This window comes from Schistocerca serialis, chromosome 7, assembly GCF_023864345.2.
Source record: "Schistocerca serialis cubense isolate TAMUIC-IGC-003099 chromosome 7, iqSchSeri2.2, whole genome shotgun sequence".
Classification (NCBI taxonomy): Eukaryota; Metazoa; Arthropoda; class Insecta; order Orthoptera; family Acrididae; genus Schistocerca; species Schistocerca serialis.
In genome coordinates this window covers 437,152,268-437,171,604 of record NC_064644.1, presented here as the reverse complement: position 1 = coordinate 437,171,604, position 19,337 = coordinate 437,152,268, and the positions used below count along the sequence as shown (strand labels likewise).

The 19,337-nt window shown below is 43.2% G+C and overlaps 1 protein-coding gene across 3 annotated transcripts in view; it reads left to right on the top strand.

The window, feature by feature from the left end:
* LOC126412753 (uncharacterized) overlaps window positions 1-19,337 on the top strand; it is a 1,141,364-nt gene that overhangs the window by 142,181 nt on the left and 979,846 nt on the right. The window lies entirely within an intron of this gene.

Here is a 19,337-nt window from a genome sequence, read left to right as displayed (position 1 = left end):
TACTACTTTAAGTGTCTCATTTCCTAATCTAATTCCCTCAGCATCACCCGATTTAATTTGACTACATTCAATTATCCTCGCTTTGCTTTTGTTGATGTTCATCTTGTATCCTCCTTTCAAGACACTGTCCATTCCGTTCAACTGCTCTTCCAAGTCCTTTGCCGTCTCTGACAGAATTCCAATGCCATCGGCGAACCTCGAAGTTTTTACTTCTTCTCCATGAATTTTAATACCTACTCCGAATTTTTCTTTTGTTTCCTTTACTGCTTGCTCAATATACAGATTGAATAACATCGGGGAGAGGCTACAACCCTGTCTCACTCCTTTCCCAACCACTGCTTCCCTTTCATGCCCCTCGACTCTTATAACTGCCATCTGGTTTCTGTACAAATTGTAAATAGCCTTTCGCTCCCTGTATTTTACCCCTGCCACCTTTAGAATGTGAAAGAGAGTATTCCAGTCAACATTGTCAAAAGCTTTCTCTAAGTCTACAAATGCTAGAAACGTAGATTTGCCTTTTCTTAATCTTTCTTCTAAATCTTTCTTTCTAAATCTTTCTTTCTAAATCTTTCTTCTAAGTACATATCATATAAAACCACAAATGACGAGAAGAAATGGATGAGCAAAAGAAATGAAGAGGAAGTGGTGTCTCGATTCCTTCTTGTGTTAATGGTGCCACTGAGTTGCTAGTATTGTTTGTTCGCGCGTGACTGCAGCAGTGGTTATCGATAGCCAGTACTGTGGTACTATCTTTGGTGCCATGGCTGTTATTCCGGGTCGTCGTGTGTGTCAGGCAGTTCGGCTTCGGACAAAGCACTGAGGAGGTCTGCAGCGTGAGGGCAGGCCGGGACTGCTGGCAGCGTGCGGTCACTATCGGACCGAGGGGCTGTAGCCGACGACCGAACTCAGGACGTTTGAAGTTGAGTGAACTGTGGCCAGTACTGAAACCTCCCCTGTTTGAGATCACGCTGTTGTTTGCGTGTTGCTGCTCCCAGGGCCGGTGAGACCAATCACAACAAGTGGAGCCTGTCAGGTTGGCAGAAGCTATTAGCCAACTTCTACTTCTTGATGTTAGATTGGATTTAGCATTATTCTTATTAGTGAAGGGCAACCAGCGGTATTTTCTGCCTTGTGGCCGCTAACGCCCCAGTTACCTGCACTGGAGGTTGGCGTACTTTCCCAGCAGTGTACCGTTCCTTGTCCTGTTGATGCTGTCCGACACGGCGTGTAGTATGGCAGCATCTTTAATTGTACTGTGCATATGCTTTTGGGAGGTTGAAACATCCCCATAGAAATATTAGAGATTTACAGTACTGGTAAACCTCTTACGTTATTTGATTTTCCAACAGCTGAGCAAAACTGAACGTACTCAGACATTTCTCTTTTTAGTTATTCCGATCAACACTAAACTGACACACAATATTTTTAGCGCAATGCAGTCTGACTTAATAATCCCTGCATAGGAATGACCATGACTAACAATAACCTATACCTTTCATGAATCACTTACCTCACAAAAATCTTCGTTACTCTAACTACTGCAATACAGCAAGCGCGGACATCACTCTCATCCATGCCCGAAGCAGGATTCGAACCTGTGACCGTAGCGGTCTCGCGGTTCCAGACTGTAGCGCCTAGAACCGCTCGGCCACTCCGGCTGGCTTGTAGAGCCGGCAGCCATCTGCCCATCTGTTACGATTGTGCGGCTGCACAATCAACATTGAAGAGTCTTGCGGCCAATATAGGAAGTCCATAAACCACCACCTGTGCACTCACAAACTTTTTGGAATGTCCTTAGAACCAGCAGTGCTGTTAACCAGCCCCTTGCTGAATTATCAATACACGTGCAAATGCTAACAGTCCCCCTTTTTTAAATTCTCACATATTTTACATATACTATTAACAGCAGAAACGTGTGAAGTGAAATGAAACCTAATTTGAAGAGCTGGTGTCTATACAATTACAAATTTACGACATGAGAATACAACTAGAAAGGTACAGAAAACATCATTAAAGAATACAATAATACAGATAACATTTTTAATAATACAGGCTTTATAAAAGAATAAAAATAAACATACATATCAGTGTTACAGCAATTATGACATAAGTAAATAAATAAAAAAATGAGAAGAGCTTTCGAAACATTCACGTCACACATGAGCATTGAAACAGAACAAAATAAGTAATGTCTAAACATGTTTAAATCTGTCTTTCAATAATCCCTACAAAAGAATGGCCCTGTCTAACAATAACCTATACCTTTCATGAATCACTTACCTCACAAATATCTTCGTTACTCGAACTACTGCAATACAGCGAGAGCCAACACTGCCAGCTAAATAAAAGATTCTAACTGCAGAAGGCACTAGCTACTGATAGGCATAGGGAGCATATGAGAGACTATGATGGAAAACTAACAATTTATTTACCTTAATAGTGTTCAAAAGTCATCATATATATATATATCAGTTCATGATATCCAGTGTTACAAATTTACTCTTTCTGATGGGCACAAGCCGAGATTGTCCGCTCTAAAAATTCTGCCATCTCTCTCTCCACATCCACCACTGCTGGCGGCTCACCTCCAACTGCACAACGCTACGCTCTGTTCGCATCCATCTGCCCAACACTACAACAGCGAAAATTCCAACAATGCCAACCAACCGCGAATTACACACAACACAGTCAGTGATTTTCGTACATAGCGCTACGTGGCGTTACCAAAATAAAAACCTAAACAGCCTACTTGCAAGGTCTACCTTGGTTCTAGTGTTTCCATCATCCTTGGGTGTGTTTCTGAAGACGGGTTGCTGTCCGTCTCTTCGCCCTTGCCTGAAAATATTCCATCGTTGTACCGGTGATCGGTCGCTAGGCGGATTGGTTAGTCGGTCGGTCGGCGCTTTAGCTACCCCTTGTGTGAGTTGCCATCCTGTTACGTGAGTACAACTCTCGGCTGCGTGTCTCACCGCTTACACAGCTGTAGTCACCTGCCTCAGTTCGATCCATGGAGCACTGTCTGTGGGTCGCTCCGTCTTATTTGGACAAGTTGTCATAATTGTTTAAAATTTACCCTAGTGTTTTAACATGTTATTGTCTTCCCGACTTGTAATTCCTGCCTTCAAACGTAAGTTGTTTGTAACATTGCTTGTGGCCGTCAACCGACAAATTAATTTTAGTTTTCTCTTAGTAAGGCCTGCTGCCGTCACTATAGCCTGTTACAGTTCGTTCAGATTGTTCTAAAAGGGTTTTAGTATTTTAACATGCAACTGCCTTCCTTACCTGTAATTCAGGCCTTCAGCCGTTGTGTATTTCTGAAACTTCTTCTGGCCTTCAGCCGACGAATAATTTTGAACCTCCTGAAACAGGCCATCAGTCGTTGATTGTAAGTAACATTGCTTGTGACCTTCAGCCGACAATAACTTGGAATTCTTCTAATAAGGCTTTCAGCCGCCAGTGTAGTTAAATATTTTAAAAATGATTGTTGAGAGGTTTTTTTTAATGAAGTGTGTGTGTATTCTGTGCAACCAACGGTAACTGTTTAGGCCCCGTCCACACCCTTCCTGCTTTCCCAAAGTCCCACGTCTCACTCATTCTCCTTTCTATCATGCAAAGCTGTGAAGCTGCAACACCACTGCCAACCACTTCCATAAAAATTCTCGATCAGTGAGGATTCACATAGGATGTATAATGGAACTGATCATTAGAAAAGTATAATGAGTATTTTATGCATTTGTTGTTTTGTTAAAAATAAATAAAAATCACGTTACAATGAAAATCAGTTATTTTCCGTTCAGGATATCGGCAGGTGCTCCATATAAAATAAATTTCTGAATTCTCTTCCAGTGGTAATTACTGAAAGAAGAGACAATTTAATTTCCAGTTCAAGTAATTTCTGAAATCCTTAAAAGTTAGTAGTGAAAGATAAACGAAAGAGACCCACTGTATTGTTCTCATTTCAATAAAGATTTGGTGTCTATTAAACTAAGTGGAAAATAATAGACATTTAAAAACAATAGATATTTGATAATTGATATACACAGTCTAATGCATCATTTATGCAACTAGTGTCTCGAACGCAACTACGGTTCTCTTGGAAACAGGTTTGGATTATGTTGCTGGACTGCACTGTACAGCAGTAAACTATACGTCAATATAATCGATGACACGTGAAATTTCTCCCCAGCGCCCCATAGGACAATGATTGATGGCACGGCTGCTGTAGATCTTCCCGTGAAGCTCTCGTTGTACATCTTATGGAGTACCTTTCTGCTGATACAGGACTTCGTCCTCACCCTTTCTTTCACTTCCACTGTCAGCCTTGGCAGAAGTATACGACTGAGCTTCATAAATATTCGTTAGTGTCGTATAAACAATGCACCTGTTACACTGTCATCAGAATTTCGAGAAATACCAATGCTCAGCTACACAGATGGCCCAAAACGTTATGACCACCTGTTTAAGAGCATGGAGGAGCACCAGTGGAACTCAATGCAGCAGGAATTGTGCGTGGCATAGATTCGACAAGTCTTTGACAGTTTTCCAGAAATATGGGCCGCCAGATTTCTACCCACAAGTCATTTAGTTAGAAGGTATCGACGTGACTTTGCTGCTACACTCGTCAAACCACTGTAGCATGATTCCGTCCCCTTACCCCCCCCCCCCCCCCCTCCACCGTCTAGCACCCATTGTGCGTTGTCTGCTTCGAGCAGCCGTTTACCTCGAAGACGGCGGAAATGGACGCAACCATAGACCTAGTGTGACACTAAACGTGATTTAACCAAACACACGACACGTTTCCATTGATCCACTGTCCGATGTTAATGAACCCATGATCACTGCAATCGTAATTTAAAATGTCGTTGGATCATCGTTGGGATATGTAAGGGTCGTCTGTCGTGGAGCGCCATGCTCAACAATGTGTTCTGAGCTCAGTGCTCTGCGTGGACGTCCAACATCATTTCATCAACTCGTGCTTTCATATTCTTTCAACCACATTCTACAGATACGAGCAGGTAAACAGCGTCGCCGATTCTGAGATGCCAATTCCAACGCATTGGCTCACCGTAACAAGCCCTTTGTGAAAGTCGCAGATGTAAGTGAGTTTCTCAATTTGTATCCTGTATCCTGACAAGAATGAGTTTCCATTCTTCTCTGCTCCTCTTACGCAGGGTGATTTAACTCCGCTTACCTAAGGGGTTTTATGCAACCCGCGATGCCTTCAAAAACCACCCGCAAAATTTTCGTACTGCCTCTTTCAATATGCGCTAACTGCATGTCTTACATGAAGAATGAACAGGACCTTTTTGTAAGAAATTTAACTGCAATTAAGTTTCGTACTGGAATACGTTTACGCTGCATACCACAATCTCAGAGTTATTTAAGAAAAACAGGTCTGAATGTCACTTTTGAACGTTTTCCCTGAATATCCTACTACAAAATTTAACTACATTAAACTTCCTAGAAAAAGTCACCTTCAATTTTTTCTTTAGGGGTGTTACTTTGCACGTAATCAGTAAGAGAATCTCTTGCTATCTTGCTTAAGGATGTTTGAACTTTGAAGACATTGCAGGTTGCGTTAAACCAACAGGCAGAGGCTGCTGGATCACTCCGTGTACTTTACTTTCAACGTCAAGAGCCCACAGCGCCACTAGAAGGTATGCAACCCTACAGTGGATAGTGATCATTGCGTTTTTAGTCCTCGGTGTACATAGGCTACTATCACATACTGGCATATATATGAGGGATTTTGCATCAGTTGACATATGTACTGACCACTCCGCATTTGAACGGCATAGAGGCATCGTTGCACTTAGTTCCGATACTGCAGGCTCGATGTAGTTTTAATCGAAAGCCATAGGTAGTTATCGTATAACTTCTCGTACATTCTGCGATATTGCCAACTTATTATGAAGCTAATGTTCGTACTAAGAAAATTCATGGTTTTACCGAGTAAATTTTCAGTTCACGAAAAGTTAAATATTATCAGGTTCTTTTTCAGGAGCTTAAATTGAAGCCACATGGCACTTTCTCATAATACCACATAACTACTCAGCTGATCACAATGTGATGCGCAGTGTAGGACACATAGTGTTCCAATACCATTTTACCTTTTTGTTATTCTGTTCACGGAAGAAGCGCTGAGTTTTTGTAATTTTACCGTTATCGACAACACTCGAAATGTTATGTAAAAGGGTGTTGTATGACAATGGACTGATCTTGCAATGCATACCTTCAGAATGCGGTCAATAAACGTCAAAGCGACACTCAGTGTAGAAGATTCAGGAGGAACGCTCATCCTTTCGTGTGAGTGCTGTCGCAAGCCAAAAGTCACGCTGTGTAAGGAACTAAGTAACTTGAATAACTAACTTCGCAATAGATCTCGATCATACCTCTTATTAGAAAATGTAGCAATTTACACTGTCATCTTGGACTTTTCATGAGAATGCAAACTGCATATACTCGTGTAATTCATGTCTGTCCTCAATGAGATGTTCATCACCCTTGAATGTCTGTCCTCAATGAAATATTCCTCATCACTCTCCAGAGGGCAGTATGTTTCTTATCTTCGCTTGATGGAAGAAACGTATAACCATATGTAACTGTAGAAACTTAATTTCAGAGCGGATTCGCGAATTTGTACGATTGTTTACCTCTTTTTCTGGATAAGAAAACAGGTTTTCACTTTTTGCCAGTTACTAAGCTGTGATATTGTGTTCAGTTGTCGGGTGTTACGACGTCACAAACATTAGTTTTCGTTTATCAGTCATCACATTAATAGGCTATGTAAAGAGTACGATGCAAGCAGCCAGCATTTAAACATCAACAAAAAAGTGACGCTTATTGCTTTTCCAGCGCCACTTTCTCTTGGAAATTACTGATGATTTCTTCGAGATACTCGCACTGACTAGGTATAAGTGTGACGAATCGCTCAATACCCTCTTTTTCTTTTTGTCTCTTGTTAATTGAGGAGGAGTTTTGTGGGCCCTTTTTTGGATGTTGGATGTATTTTTCTTTCTCTGGTTTCCAATTTATCACCTCCAAACAGCCTCCGGCAGCTCCTGATGTTATCTGCAGAGCCATCTCTACGTACAGTGAACACTCAAACTGTTGCTGCAACGCTTCCTTGTACTATATTAAGTACGGTCGTTTGGCCCTCTATTGACAACAAAATGGTGAGCCCTGTGTGATAATAAATCTAGAGTTTATTCACATATCTTGACTCATATTCTGCAAGCACGTATTTTGTCCACCAGTTAAGAGTATGAAGTCGACAGAACTATCCCCAGCATTCAAAAGAACACTTAAAACGTATGTTTTTGGTGGAAGAGTTTGAGGTGATACTGACACTATCAATATTTCTGGAATTCGAGCAGTACAGTCTTCAAGAATAGACTTACGCAAGTGTAACTCACGGCAACGAATTGTTCATCTAACTTACTTCGTGATGATAACTGACACCTGGCAAAGTGGAATTAACAGAACCAACAGAGAGAGAAAGTAAGTTTGGTTTCTATTATTGTCCCATCGAAAGTAAGACACTGAAAACATCGTCGATAGTTCATCATGGACAACCTTGGTGGAGACAGGGTAGGGGCCCCTTCTCCATCACTGTCACCATATTGAAGTACGTGGAGCAGCGGATCATAAACATAATTAATTAAGAAATAGTAACAGCTGCAAGTTACTACATGTCTTGCATCTTGTTATTGTGTATCTGCTCCACTATACTGAATCAAGTTATGGTTTCTAGCAACTACAAAATTTAGCATTTCATACACACCACTTCTGTCTGAATCGGCCGTCTTTGCTATACATGAAGATTGTTTGTATGGTAGCACACAGGAAGCAAATTTTCATGCCATGTAATCTCCAAGACAACATTTCTCATATATATGTTGGAAATATCTTCTTGTAATGAGAGTGTACTCAAAATCCTTTCTTTTGGCGAAAAGTCCTGCTTTTTTCACAACTAAATCTATAGAGGAATTGAAATTTCCGTCTCTGCTAATACACCACGCATTCATTTACTATTTCGACTTTCATTTGTGTATCTCCAACATTATACTGGTGACGTTTTTTTTTTTACTCACCCCGCTTGTATTTATTTGCTATTCATGTGCCTACATTCCACTGAAAAGAATTTTAAGCAGCAATGCTATAGTGTCTATTGCTCGTATATTTCATTAAAAAACTCGGACAATGGTTTGCGAAGTGTTTCAGATTTTTTTACCTAACTGTATCACTCAGTTTGGTACACATTCTTGTAATCGACTAATTCTGTTCTGCTATTTCCTTTTTTCCGTACCACTTATTTTCTGTAAGCATTCTTTTTACATTCTAGATTTTCAGTAGACACTGAACACTGTACCCCCACTATGACTAGTAATTAAAATACGATCATGTGAATTAGCTTCGCGGTTATGAGACCGGATTGTGAACATTCAGGTAATAGGACGCTGTACGTGTTACAGAACGACGGGTGTTCAGCCAAAACGAAAGTATCACCAGGTGTTTCACCAAGGAAACAAAATAGGACCTTTAATGGTTTCAATATAAACGTGATGAACTTTAAATATACAGGAAAAATTTCGGAATTTGTTCAAGCATATTTCCTGAGTATTTAGGTACAAGGGGTCCATAGTCTCCTGTGACCTGTTGACAAATGAAAATGGAATTGAGATTTATTGGATTCGTTACTATAGTTACCTTCGATTCGCCGAAAACTCCTTCAGTGGAATGAAAAAGCCGGCGATATGCAAGCAGCAAAATGACAATACAAAATGCGGAATAAAACAGGAACCCTAGACGAAAGAAATAAACTTTTATCACTGTTAGTTCAGTCTGTTCTGTCCGTTGGGTCAGTCGAAATTTGTAGTGCTACCTGTTTGCTCCGATCCGTGTTGTAACTGCCTTTGAGGTGCTTGACGTCATGGCGGCGCGGCGTATTTCAAATGCATCGTGTTTGCCCAGAGCGTGTTGGAGTTTGCGTTGGCGCTCTCTCATGTGAGATGTTTACGTTTCTAAGTTGTTTGTGAGTTTTGTTAGTGTTTCATTGGAGTCGTTGACTGGTGTTTGTGAGGACAATATTGGATTAGTTAATCACAGTCTGTTAGTGAGCTATGTTGATTTTGGCAGATTCATTTTCAGGTTTGGAACAGTTGATATAGTGTATTGTTTATGGTTAGAGATTTAATTTTATATTATGGTTTCTGTTAGATTTGGATATGACAACGATGTTAAGGAGTAGGTCCCTGCGTGCCACAGTGGAGGACGACATGTTGATCCAATTAAATTCCTACATTCATTCTGTTTAATTAACCAGTGTGTAATATAGAGAAGGTATGAAAGTGGCAGAGGCTGCTGCACCTCGATCCAGGAACTAGTATATGTACCGTTCTAGCCCCACAGATTCCTGGTTTGAGAAGTCTAAGCTGGCCAACCCAGAGAGTGTGTTGATAAAATTATTTTTGCTATCTCCAGGTTCCTTGATTTCTATATTGGCTGACTTTCGTAGGTAACTGTGTTTTTATGGCTTCATGTACATTACTGTGTATTTCTTCTCCATCGAAATAGGAGTTACAGTAATTTTTATGAATTTTTGGTGTTGTATTGTTTGTCGTTGATAAGTATGTCGCACTGTGGTCGGTACGTATCGTGGAGTTTGTTTTACTCATATTGGTTGAGACTAGGTTTTCGATATTAGTCATAAGGGCGAGATTTGCGCTGCGCTTGTAATACCACGGACTTCGCATTAACCACACAGGTTAAGTGAAGGGTTAGATATCAGAATTGTCGAATTGGGAATGGTTTTGCGAAAATGTGGATTTCGTTTGAGCTACGTAGGTCAAGTGAAATTTCCAGTACCAAGTTTTGGAGGAATGTGTTTGTTCGTAGTGTCGTGTATTTCCTTTGAGTTACAGTGTATACGATACAAAACAAGAAAATGTGATAAAGTACCAGGCCATGAAAAGCACAATTTGCACAAACAATTTTACTGGCGTAGCCTCCACTAACATTAAGATTTGACAGCACAGTATTTTGCCAAAAGTCCGATGTTAACATTTCGTAAAGGATCAACATTTGATAATCAATGAAGTTCTCGAATGATGTACTAAGGAAATTAAATAACTTTTAATTCGGCTCATTTCAAAGGCTTTGACATAAGATGCCCACTGGAGCCTTGGAAAAGCAATAACAATTTGTCTGCATAAGGAATGATACGAAACTGTAACACGGAGGAGAACATAATTTGTAAAAATATAACTACATAGTTAAAACACTAATTTACAAAACCAATAAGGTTCGGAAAAAAGAAAAGGAAAGAACTCCAGATGACATATTTTACAATGTTCCCCAGCTGACGTGGTAAGCTAAAACAAGCACTGTCCTCAAAAGTTAATGGCAGACGAGTACAATATACTGAGAGGCAGAAAAGTAAATATTCAGTGTCAAATTGCGGTTGAGTTTCGATGCAAGTTTAACATAAAGTTTTGGCCTGAGACATACTATTCCTTAATCGTCATGGATTAACGGAGACATAGCCATCAATGTCGTGTGCTATATTTAATGTGCGTACGCTAACTTTCTTCTCAAGGCGCTCCACTAAGTTCACACCTAGAAGAGGTACGCACCAGAAGTACAAAGGCGTCGAGACGAATTTGCTCACTCGGCCATAACATAGTCACGTGACAAGGTACCACGCCTAGTGCATCGCTGTTGATAAAGTCGCGCGTCACTCCAGGATATAACTGCCCCGGCGTGCTCAAACGGTCCACTTAAGTCGGCATTGGGACAGACGCCTCCAGTGAGCGCAAAAAAGCAAATACTTTCCAGCGAGTTATGCAAGATAGAGTAAGAGAAGCTATCGATTCCGCGGCTTACGTGGATCAATAGGTGTCAACTGAAATTTCAGGTTCTGAGTTTTTGGAAACAGGTATGTGTTTGTAATATCCTGAACTTAGTTTGAGCTATACCGACCAAGTTCAATTTCCAATAACAGTTTTATTCAGGTTTTTCTGTTGCAGTTTTGTTCACTGCTGAGTATTTCATCTACTTTATTTTTTCTTTGTTATTTGCTTAGATATGTCTTACGATTGTCGTCTGTTTTGTTTGTCCCCAGCCAGTATTCCCCAACTGCCGCGGTTGTCCCGTTATTTTTCTGTTATTATGCAGTTAAATATTTTCCAATAATTTGTGTCTGCTCACGTGTGTAATTAGTGACCTCATGGCCGCCATGCTGTATAATCTTAAAATAGGGATTTCACCTATCTCGATCACGTCGCGGTTCTAAGCCGATAGGTGGTACCGAAATCTTTAGGTTTCCCTTCTCAATGACTCTGAGCACTATGGGACTTAACATCTGAGATCATCAGTCCCCTAGAACTTAGAGCTACTTAGAGCTAACTAACCTACGGACATCATACACATCCATGCCCGAGGCAGGAGTCAAACCTGCGATCGTAGCGGTCGCGCGGTTCCAGACTGAAGGGCCCAGAACCGCTCGGCCACTGCTTTTCCTTGCCAGTGTACGGTTAAGTATGTAACATTGGAACACTGTTTCCTCACAGGTGTTGCTCAAAATTTCATTGGTGACAAGGTGTGCAGCGATGTAACATCTACTACCTTACAAGCTCAAGACACTCAGGAGTTTGGACCACTACTGCCGTGGCTGTGATAATCCTGGTAACCAGGTCCATGTGAGTATCTGCCAGAGCTTGGTAAACTAGGATCTTCGCAAAACCCCAGGTACGTATGTCAGCTGGTGTTATGTCTGGTAAAAGAGCTGGTTCGGGAACAAGGTCACTGTGTCCAATTCATTGCTGTCAAACGAAATGAAATAACCCTGTAACAAGCCACCAGAGACTGCACGGTCACCTTATACCAAGATACTTAGGAAAATAACCCGAACAACTCTGAAACGGTCCAGATATCGATACTGCAACGATGTATCGAATCTTACCCTTACCCACCTATGCACGGACCAAGATCACAGGTAATGCGACGATACCCAGTCAACCAGGGCGAGGGATGAGCTTTTCGCGACTGCAGAAATGGCGCGCAGCCAGTTAGACTGCGAAAAAATACGAGTAGGGCTCGGTCCCATTAGTGCAAACAGCGGCACGAGGTATCGATTTTACTGTTAGTATTGCGCAGTATGGGTCAGTTTATTTTTCATTGCGGCTAGTGAGCGGAATCTTAAAGGACAACGGCATATTTAAGTGAAACCACGAGTGGTAGGGACAGTTAATAAAATTGTCAAACCACCGGACTACGTTCAAGCTCCAAACTTCTGTCGATGGAGTTCAGGTTGGCTCTGTAGATTATATTGGACAAAATCGCCACATTTACCGTCACTGACTAGCCGTTCGCCGGCACGGTAGCTCAGCGTGTTCGGTCAGAGCGCTGGTTGGCCTCTGTAATAAAAAAAAAACTGAGTGAAAGGATCTACAACGAACTTGACCGGATGTCATGTGACGTCCGCAACGACCAAATACAATGATCAACAACGAACAAAATGAAAAAAAAGAGATAAATAAATAAAAAAGGCGTCCTAAAATACTGATATAGTCACGGAATATTTTGTAAATATTTTGTGACAAAGACAAATGACAGGGAATCGACAGCGCCCCAAAGAGTTCTATCCACTGTACCAAAGCCTGCTGAGCGCTCCAGCAAGGAAATGTCGCATATGAATGACTGACGTTTTGGGCTGTGTATCATAGCTGCGTGACACCCACCGCTACTTTTTCTCGACGCAGGGCAGCCTCTCGTATTTCGTTGCAACAAACTCAGTCACACCTCCCCCTATGACGTGCTGCCGCGGCTGTCATCCATCCATCAATTGCAGCGCGGCTGACGCGCGCAGCTGGTTTCGTCTCAGCATCCGACAGCATACACGCTACCCTAGCCGTTCGGATTCTCATTTCGCGCCACGGGCGTTGACTGGGCGATCTGCATCTATATATACACTCCAAAAACTATCTCACAGTGTGCGGTGGAGGGTACTTTCTACACCGCTGTTTTCATGCCGTTTGCCGTTTCACTCGCGAATGTTTCGTGGAAAGGAGGATGGCTGATAAACCTAGGTGTGAGCTAAAATCAAAATTCACCCCTATTGTCTCTCCGCGAGGTATATGTAGGAAGAAGCCATAACTGGTTGACTCTTCTAAGAAGGTACGCCCTCGGAACTTTAACACTGAACCACACAGTGGTGCAGAATGCCTCTCTTGCGGCGTCCGCCATTGACGAAGGCTGAGCTTCTCCGTGGCGCTGTCGCGCTTACTAAATGTATCATGTGACGAAACGCACTTCTCTTCTTTGAATCTTCTCTATTTGCTCTGTTGTGTTGGCAGAAGAGCCAACACCGTGTTACGAGAGGAGGTCGAAATGCACGCGTTTTAGCTCACGCAGGCTGGCGTGAGGAGGGAAGAACTATACTGACGTGATGTCTGGAACATGACAAGGAATGAGTATTCAGAAAGCGGACGTAATTAGTTTGATGCTTAACTTTAATCCATTAATGATGAACGTCGCTCTTGACGGTACATGATTCACAATATTATCTGTTCAGAATACATTCATAACAACTGAATAAGGCGCCTTGCTAGGTCGTAGCAAATGACGTAGCTGAAGGCTATGCTAAACTGTCGTCTCTGCAAATGAGAGTGTATGTAAACAGTGAACCATCGCTAGCAAAGTCGGCTGTACAACTGGGGCGAGTTCTAGGGAGTCTCTCTAGACTAGACCAGCCGTATGGCGGCTATCGGTCTGCAAGAACTGATAGTGGCGACACGCGGGTCTGACGTATAATAACGGACCGCGGCCGATTCAAAGGCTACAACCTAGCAAGTGTGGTGTCTGGCGGTGACACCACATCCTCTGCCATCCCTATCTGTCTGCCACGGATCCCAAAATTACGAGCAAAAGTGAAGTATTGGTCGGAAATGGGTTTTGAAGGCAACCTCCTTCGAGCGTGTATTACATTTCCTGATGATTCTACCACCGAATTTCAATCTGGTATCTGCCTTATCTGCGATTAGTTTTATGTAATCGTTCAAATTTAGATTGTTCGTAAGCAAACACTTACATTTCCTATGGGCGTGATGACTTGGTTTTAGCAGTCGTTTACTCACACAGTAACGGGGTCTTTCCGCCTGTTTATCCGCAGTACGTTACGTTTGATCATCTTCGGAGTCAACTGACGGTCGTTTCTCCTAGCGTAGATCCCCTGAACGTCTTCGAGCATTTCGATACAATTTTCAAGCGTTGCGACTTGGAGACCGGCGCACCGTACGAAAAAAAGTGTTCTGGGCAAAAATCAATATTATTAAAGGGAACCTGTCTGTGCTACCACTGGCCACCCACTAACCACCGCTTCCGCGTGAAACGAGTCAACTACACTACTGGCCATTAAAACTGCTACACCAAGAAGAAATGCAGATGAAAAACGGGTATTCATTGGGCAAATATATTATGCTAGAAACGACATGTGATTACATTTTCACGCAATTTGGGTGCATAGGTCATGAGAAATCAGTACCCAGAACCACCACCTCTGGCCGTAATAACGGCCTTGATGCGAAAGGGCATTGAGTCAAACAGAGCTTGGATGGCGTGTATAGGTAGAGCTGCCAATGCAGCTTCAACACGATTCCACAGTTCATCAAGAGTAGTGACAGGCGTATTGCGACGAGCCAGTTGCTCGGCCACCATTGACCAGACGTTTTGAATCGCTGAGAGATCTGGAGTATATGCTGACCAGGGCAGCAGTCGAATATATTCTGTATCCAGAAAGGCCCGTATAGGACCTGCAACATGCAGTCGTACATTATCCTATTGAAATGTAGTGTTTCGCGGGGATCGAATGAAGGGTAGAGCCACGGGTCGTAACACATCTGAAATGTCACGTCCACTGTTTAAAGAGCCGTCAATGCGAACAAGAGATGACCGAGACGTGTAACCAATGGCACCCCATACCATCACGCCGGGTGATACGCCAGTATGGCGATGATGAATACACGCTTCCAATGTGCGTTCACCGCGATGTCGCCAAACACGGAAGCTGTAAACAGAACCTGGATTCATCCGAAAAAAATGACGTTTTGCCATTCGTGCACCCAGGTTCGTCGATGAGTACACCATCGCAGGCGCTCCTGTCTGTGATGCAGTGTCAAGGGTAACCGCAGCCATGGTCTCCGAGCTGATAGTCCATGCTGCTACAAACGTCGTCGAACTGTTCGTGCAGATTGTTATCTTGCAAACGTCACCATCTGTTGTCCCAGGCATCGAGACGTGGCTGCACGATCCGTTACAGCCATGCGGATAAGGTGCCTGTCATCTTGTCTGCTAGTGATACGAGTCCGTTGGGACCCTGCGCGGCGTTCCGTATTACCCTCTTGATCCCACCGATTCCATATTCTGCTAACAGTCATTGGATCTCGACCAACGCGAGCAGCAGTATCGCGATACGATAAACCACAATCGCGATAGGCTATAATCCGATCTTTATCAAAGTCGGAAACGTGATGGTACGCGTTTCTCCTCCTTACACGAGGCATCACAACAACTTTTCACCAGGAAACGCCGGTCAGCTGCTGTTTGTGTATGAGAAATCGGTTGGAAACTTTCGTCATGTCAGCACGTTGTAGGTGTCGCCACCGGCGCCAACCTTGTGTGAATACTATGGAAAGCTAATCATTTGCATATGACAGCATCTTCTTTCTCCCAGTTAAATTTCGCGTCTGTAGCACGTCATCTTCGTGGTGTAGGAATTTTAATGGCCAGTAGCGTATGTATTTTCAGATGGGAGCCCTCCATTTTTATTGCAAGTTAGGGTTCTGCGCAAAAAAACATACGGTTTACTGGAGCCATTGTTTTAAATTCGTGGCAGATTGCGCTGAAGTCGACACAAATCAAGCACACCTGTTTTTTCAGTTAAGAACCGAAGCATTTGATTCCACATTTGTGTGCAAGCGGTTGATATTTATGTTCGAAATTTACTGCAGTGTTGCAGATTTGATGGTACAGTAGAGTATGGTTTCACGGTCTGGTTAGATGTTCTGTTCCCGTTAGGATACTTCACATCGGTGATTCCCCTTCACCATTGTAGTTCTTCGTTCTGGTCAGTCCCTTTCCCTCTCACCATTGCAGTGCTTGATTCTGATGAGTCACCTTGCCTCTCATCATTGTGCAGCCTTATGCCGGTGAGTCCCTTTGCGTCTCCCTATTGTGGTGTTTGATTTAAGTGAGTCCCCTTGCCTCTCACCATTACAGTGGCTTAGTTCGGTGTATCGCATTGCCTCTCACCATTGGGGTGCTTGGTCATGGTGATAATCCATGGCAGGTACACGTGTCACTATCACTTCATGGACACATTATCTAATTACAACAGCTGCAGATTGTATTTCGCCAGTAGCCGTGTAGCGGCCAGCACAGAGTTAGGGCGGTTGGTTGGAAACATACACCGGAATCAGCCACCCTGATGGCGGGATTCGAGAGCGGCCACCGAAATCAAGCACTCCGATGGTTTGTGGACTCACCACAATCATCTCCGTATGGAACATAAAACTGGGTTACATACAAGTAGCATATTTGCCAGAAATGCCAATGCCTAGCATTATTATTTGTACTCTACAATCGCATTTGCATTAATCAAGCAACATCTGAACTTATGTGACAATCATTAACACAAAAATTATTACATTTATATTGTAAACGAAATGTAGAATCAAATGAGTCGTTTCTTAATTACAATCGGAGACACAATCGATATTCGTCGATTACAGCGCTATCTGCCACGAATAGAAATAAATGGTTTCAGTAAACCGTACGTATTATTTAACGTAAATTCGAATATGCAATAAAAGTGGGAGGCTTATCATTTGAAAATACGAGGTTTACCCACCCCACGCTAGAGGGGTGGTTAGGAGGTGGCCGGCTGTAGCACAGAGAGATGTGCCCTTAACTAACTTTAGATTTTCGCCTATAACTTTTTCTTTGTTACCTTGCGTCAGTTTCAAGATATTTATCTGTACCAAGATAAAACAAACACTGAAGCGGAAAAGAAACAGGTATATTCATGCGTTATAGTGGCGCACGAGCAATGGGACACAGCATCTTCGAGGTAACGATGAAATGGAGATTTTTTTGTACGACCATTTCACGGGTGTATCGTGAATATCAGGAATATGGTAAAACATCAAATCTCAGACATCGCTCCGGTCGGAAAGGACCCTGCAAGAACGGGACCAAAGACGACTGAAGAGAATTGTTGAACGTGACAGAAATGCAACACTCGCTGGAACGTATTTACTTTTTTGCGCTCACAGGAGGCATCCGTCCCACTGCCAACTTAGTGGACCGCATGAGCACGCCGGGGCAGTTGTATCCGGGAGTGACTCGCGACGTTATCAACAGCGATGCACTAGGCGTGGTACGTAGTCGCGTGACTATGTTATGGCCGAGTGCTAATTGTTGCAGATTTTAATGCTGCGCCATCAACAAATGTCAGCGTGCGAACGATTCATCGATACATTATCGATATGGGCTTTCGTAGCCGAAGACCCACTCGTGTACCCTTGATGAGTGCACTACACAAAGCTTTGCGCCTCGCCTGAGACAGTCAATACCAATATTGGATTGTTGATGACTGGAAACATGTTGCCTTGTCGGACGAGTCTCATTTCAAATTGTATCGAGCGGATGAACGTGTTCGGGTATGGAGACAACCTCATGAATCCATGGACGCTGCAGGTTACCAGGGTCTCAAGTTAATGGAGGCTCTGTAATGGTGTGGTGCCTGTGCATTTGGAGTGATATGGACCCCTGATACGTTTAGATACAACTCTTAACAGGTGACATGTACACTATCTGATCAAAAGTTTCCGGACACCTGGTTGTAAATTACTTACAATTTTGTGGCGCCCTCCATTGGTAATGCTGGAATTCAATATGGTGTTGGCCCACACTTAGCCTTGATGACAGCTTCCGCTCTCACAGGCATACGTTCACTCACGTACTGGAAGGTTTATTGGGGAATCGCAGCTCATTCTTCACGGAGTGCTGCCGTGAGGAGAGCCATCGATGTCGATCGGTGAGGTCTGGCACGAAGTAAGTGTTCCAAAACATCCCAAAAGTGTTTTATAGGATTCAGGTCAGAGCTCTGTGCAGGCCAGTCCATTACAGGAATGTTATCGTCGAGTAAACACTCCGCCTCAGGCCGTGCATTATGCACATGTTCTCGACCGTTTTGAAAGATGCACTCGCCATCCCCGAATTGCTTTTCATCAGTGGGAAGCAATAAGGTGCTTAAAACATGAATGTAGGCCTGTGCTGTGATAGCGCCACGCGAAACAACAAGGGGTGCAAATCCCCTCCATGACAAACACCACCACACACACTGGCAGATGACGTTCACCGGGCATTCGGCATACCCACACCCATTGTGAACCGTGATTCGTCACTCCAGACAACGATTTTCCACTATTCAATCGTCCAGTGTTTACGCTCCTTACACCAAACGGGGGGTCGCTTGGCATTTACCGGCGTGATGTGTGGCTTATGAGCAGCCGCTCGACCATGAAATCTAAGCTTTCTCACTTACCGCCTAACTGTAGCAGTACTTGCAGTGGATTCTGATGCAGTTTGGAATTTCTGCGTGACGGTCTGGATAGATATCTGATTATTACACTTCACGACCCTCTTCAACAGTCGGCGGTCTCTGTCAGTCAACAGACGAGGTCGGCCTGTACGCTTATGTGCTGTACGTGTCCCTTCACGTTCCCACTTCACAATCGCATCGTAAACAGTGGACCTGTGGATATTTAGGAGTGTGGAAATCTCGCGTTTAGACGTATGACACAAGTGACACCCAATCACCTGACCACGTTCGAAGTCCGTGAGTTCCGCGGAGCGCCCCATTCTGCTCTCTCACGATGTATAATGACTAGTGAGGTCGCTGATATGAAGTACCTGGCAGTAGGTTGGATCACAATGCACCTAATATGAAAAGCGTATGTTTTGGGGGTGTGCGTATACTTTTGATCACATAGTGTACGTACACATCATGTCAGATCAGTAGCATCCATTCATGTCCATTGTGCATTCGGACGTATTTTTTTCAATTCCAGCCGTACAATGCGACACCCCAAACATCCAGAATTGCTACAGAGTGGCTCTGCGTGCTCGTGGGTGCCCTACACGATATTGGGCAGGTGTATCGGTCTCTTTCGCTCTTCAGTTTATGTTTGTCCTGTAACACTCTCTTCAACTACGCCCAAGGTTACTTTTACCCGTGAAGATATCTCACGGTCGAGAATGACATGCAGTGTTGTTTT